Below are 4,811 nucleotides of genomic sequence, written 5' to 3'. Positions count from 1 at the left end.
CAAGTACAAACATTTTGTAACAATGCGAAGGTCTCAGTATCTGTGTGACAAGGCAAAGGAGCCTTGGGATATGCATTGATTTTTATTTGCTTAAAAATGTTGACTTCCCTGACAACTTGCCTGGGTCTTCTCTACAGTATGTCTTTATTCTTGTGCTCCCCTTGGTTCTGTGTCACATTTTCAAAAGCCAGAACTGAAGCTTCAAGGACACATAAAACTTTAAGGTCAGCTTTGCAACACTGGGTTATTTTCAGAAACGAAGAAGGCCATTGTTTACTTTGTACTATGGACACTTGTCATTGGACTGGATTCCAAACTCCCCCAGTACTCAGAAGAGTGTAAATGTGGCAATGGCCTGATTTATTTCTTTGTTTGTTTTTTATTTTTAATTTTTTAAGTGCACGATGGGTGTGTGGAATAAATGTAGAGGAAGTAATCAGACCACAGTCATATTTTAGGCATCCATAGGTGTTAATTTAGCTGCATTGGGAGTACATTTTTTTGTTTTATTTTTAGTGTAGATTTAAGCACTTTGAATAGCATGATTCAGGGATTGATGGGTAATATTTGATACTCTCACAACGTAAGAACCTTTTTTTTTCCTCCAATGCTTTGTTATATTTAAAAATGAAATAAATGCAAAGGAAGCTATCTATAGCTTTAGAAACATTCCTCTCAAGTGTCTATCCTCTATCAGCTTCACATGAGAACCAGAGACGGGAACTCATGGGTTCACGTGTTCTATGTGTAACAGAAGTTCTGTAAGAACTCAATAAAATGAAGAAAAAAAAACATGTATTTTTCCCTAGTGCTTAGGTTTCATCCTTCTCTTTCTGTTTATTTGGGGTTCTGGGGGATAAGATTATTCTAGCTATAAAAACACATTTGAAAATGTGAATGTGTTAGCCAAGCTGGGGGAAAGAATGGACTTCCAGACTTGGACACGTGTGATATTTGGTATTGCCTGTTTTTCATCAATCACCGCCTGAGCTCTGAATGATACATTATGGATTCAAAGTCCATTTGGTTCTTTAGTGTAACCTCAACTTGCTGCTTCTGAGCATCTTAGTCTTTATTCTGGTGCTCAAATCGTTGATTATTTAATTTGTATCCCATCCCTTTGGTCTTCGACGGGCAGAGAAGACCTTTGTATGTTGTGTTACCAGCTGATCTAAGTTTAGATGAAGTCTATGAAATCTAAGACGTAATGAGATCTGAACTTATTATATTTCTATAGCTAAGAATCTGATTGTTCAGTCAACCATTTTGTGATTATTATTTTCCTCTTATCATATGTATTTGGACTCTATCAACTTAATCTTAAATATGTAGATGCTTGTTTCTGCCATATTTCATTGTTAATACATATTTTATAACAAGAGGAAATATTAACTAAGAGCCAATTCCTAAACTCTAAGTATGCTTTGTTTATCCTAGAATAGTCATTAACTTTTCAGATACTATTTATGTGAATTGAGATTACTATTTCTAGGAAAACATTAATTTGTACATTACAAGCTATTTTCTGATTCTAGAGTGGTACCCTAAATGGTATCCTTTTAAAGAAGGAGTTTTTAATCTTGTGTTTATTTTCTCCATTTTTTATTTGTTGTTTTGTTTATTTTGTTTTTGAGACAGGATTCAGGCTGGGATGGCTTCAACCTCTCAATCCTCCTGCCTCGGCCTCTTGACTGCTGGAATTTTAGGCATATACACCAAACCCAGCAATTTCTTCTTTATTAGTTTCAGTGTATACATTAGTCCCACAAGAAATCTTATTGACATTCTAAGGAGAACATCAATATCACAAAAGTGAAATAGCTGAATAGAACTAAGAGAATACACATACACAGAAGAGGAAAATGTCCTTTTGTCTCTGATCTGAATTTGTTTGGCCATTCATCCCATCACTGCTGTAGTTGATGAAAGATAGAGGCAAAATACTAAATAGCTTAGACATCACACTATAGATGCTTATTCCCTATTGTAGAAAATTTTTCCAACCATACATACATGGTTATTAAAAACAAATCACAATGTGACCCTGTCATAAGAGAAGAAAGTTTTGTCAATGGAAGCAGGGGTTATTATTTCTTGCCTTATCGTGGATATTTCCCATCTGATTATTCTGAACAAGAAAGTAGCCAACAGTATCAATTATCCTTATTAATAGACCTTACACTTGAGTTTCAGGGATATGGTGGCTCTATAAAATAAATGAAAGGAAATAACAAAACACGGAAAACTGTTTTCCTGGGTGTGACTCTCAAGATATCCAGCATCCAAGAAAGCCATAGATATTTAGATTCAGAGGACAGTCTCTTGTACTAATATTAATATAAACTCACATAGCTTGAAGGCATTGTTGTGTCCTTGATTTTTTTTATCTTCATTCATGAAAATTTAAGGGTGGCTATTTTTTTTTTTTGACAAAGAAAACTCCTCATCCAAAATGACCTGACTTTATGAGAGAAATGGTGCGGAGAAAAAATTTAAGAATAATAAGTAGTTTTCAACCAAATAAATGAGGTATCTATCCATTATTATTAGTTTAGTTTGCTCCTTTTTCTACTCATTTAAAACAAGAGAATATGCAAAATCATAATCTTAGAAGTATGACTTACTTCATTATTTTTTGTTTGTTCTTAATCACATTGTCTGCCAAAAAAAAAAAAATCAAACAGTCTAGAAAGAAGAAAGAACCATTTGATGTGGTTTTTCTAAAAGGACAAGTTTTACTATGAAAATGTTTAGAGTTTGTTAAGGGCTTCACTTTCAGTGATTACAATTTCACTGCTTTCATGAATTCCAATATGACCTTGGAAAAATATATAGAATTTTGAAAAGTGAGATGGTAGTAATTTAAAGTTGCAGTTTTTGGGGTTTTTTATTTTTGATTTTGTTTTTTTCTGTGTTTTTAGTTCATTGAAGACTGAAAACCTATGCTCTATGGTAAGAGAATGAATGATGGTCAGAAGGAGCTGTAAATATCCTACTTAAATAAAGCAAAAGGTGAAGGAAGAGGAGGAGGAGAAGGAGGAAGAGAGTTAAGGAGGAAGAGGAGGAGAAGGAAGAGAGTTAATTCTAATTTTAATTTGATGTGCCCTTATCATAGTCAGATTTTGATTACATCCATAGAAAATGTCTTGAGGAAAAAAAGGGAGATCAAATTTAATATTCCATTTAGTATTATATCTTTTTTACAGGCTCAGAACACAAAATGTTTCTTGATTACAGATAAGATAGGCATATATATTTATAAAATATATATGGTTTTATAAATATATGTGTAAATTCCTTCTGTTCATTAGTAAATTTTTCTCTAATAGCCTCTGCGTTCACTGACAAACTCATGCTTCTGAATCCTTCATTAAAGTAAGTAAAGTTACTTTTATTTTTTTCTATTTACTGCTTTCATTGATACATCTCTCAGTTTTCATCAATCTGAAATTTTTCTCTTTTTAATACAAGGAAGCACTCTAAAAAAAAATTCACTATGCTGTGTTCCCTCTACTACCAAAAAACAAACTCAAAAGAAAAAAAAACTGCCCATGAACTTCAGAGTACTAAGTGTAATATCGATGTTGTAAATTTCAATCTTCATAATCTAAATGTTACCTTTCAAAAGGCATGCTGTGTCATTCAAAAAAGAGTTAATGTGAAATGACCTTATTACATAGTGCATGAATATGTGGCAAAGTAATATGGATCTATCTTTACTAGTCAATGAGAGGTTAAATTTGGGGAGATCAGATGTGTTTTAGGTTAATGTCAATTGGAAGGATGGAATCTTAATGTTAGCATAATGGGCAGTTTTCCATACTGCTTGCAGTATATGCTCCTGTTAACAACAATCCTTAGTGTACTCTTTCCACCAAAGTAGTGGAAATGTGTAGATAGAATCTGCTATTTGATTACAACTTTTACATCTTCAGAATTTGAGGGAACCCAAATAGGAAAGTGGATGTAATCATTTTCCTCTGCTGGCGTTCAAGTTGTATTTTAAACTCAGACACTCTCAGATCTGTTCACAGTCAGTACAAGTGCATTTTACATAGTACTCCTCTTGAGTTTTGCTCACCCTCTTTTGACTTTGTACAATCTAAGATGTAGGTGACTCATGAGTAGGTGATGGGGGCGCTCCTTTTTTTTCTTAGAATACTTACAATTATATATTTGGTTTTGCTTTGACTAGCAATAGGAAAATAGACAAATACAAGTGTACAAATGAGAAATTTTAACCTCGACTTATAATTTGTGTTTTATAGTCGTTTCATAAGTCTGTTGCTCTCTATGAGTATGCTCTCTATATATCCTGTAAAAATAAATTTATATGTTACATAGAAATTCAAGAAATTAAATTATTTATTAAGCTACAAATGTTTCTTCTGATTTCTACCTGATCATAGTTGACAATAAATTAAATAATGTGTTGTTGGAACATATGTAAGTATGCTTGTTATTTTAATAACGCTTGTTATACTTTTCCTTCCCTTTCTTTGTATGTTGTTTAAGCTAATAATTCTTAGGCCTAGTTCCTGTGGTTGTGAGGAAAGACAAGGCTTGTTAAGAAACCAAGTCTATTTGCATTCCTGCTTTATCCTTCACTGTGAGATTTAGAGAGATTTGAATCACTAATTCAAGCACTTTATCATTACCACATGAATGGTCTTTTCAAGGTAAAAAATCCATGTTTCCTTTGAGAAACAGAAATGAAAAGAATGAGAACATGTCAATCCTTTGCTGGCTCCCTTTCTTTTGGGTATATTCTTTTCTTTTCAAGGTATTACTAGCATGATTATCTTAAAATA

This window comes from Grammomys surdaster, unplaced genomic scaffold, assembly GCF_004785775.1.
Source record: "Grammomys surdaster isolate TR1022 unplaced genomic scaffold, NIH_TR_1.0 148, whole genome shotgun sequence".
NCBI lineage: Eukaryota > Metazoa > Chordata > Mammalia > Rodentia > Muridae > Grammomys > Grammomys surdaster.
The sequence above is the reverse complement of the archived record's forward strand: the minus strand, read 5'-3'. Positions refer to the sequence as shown.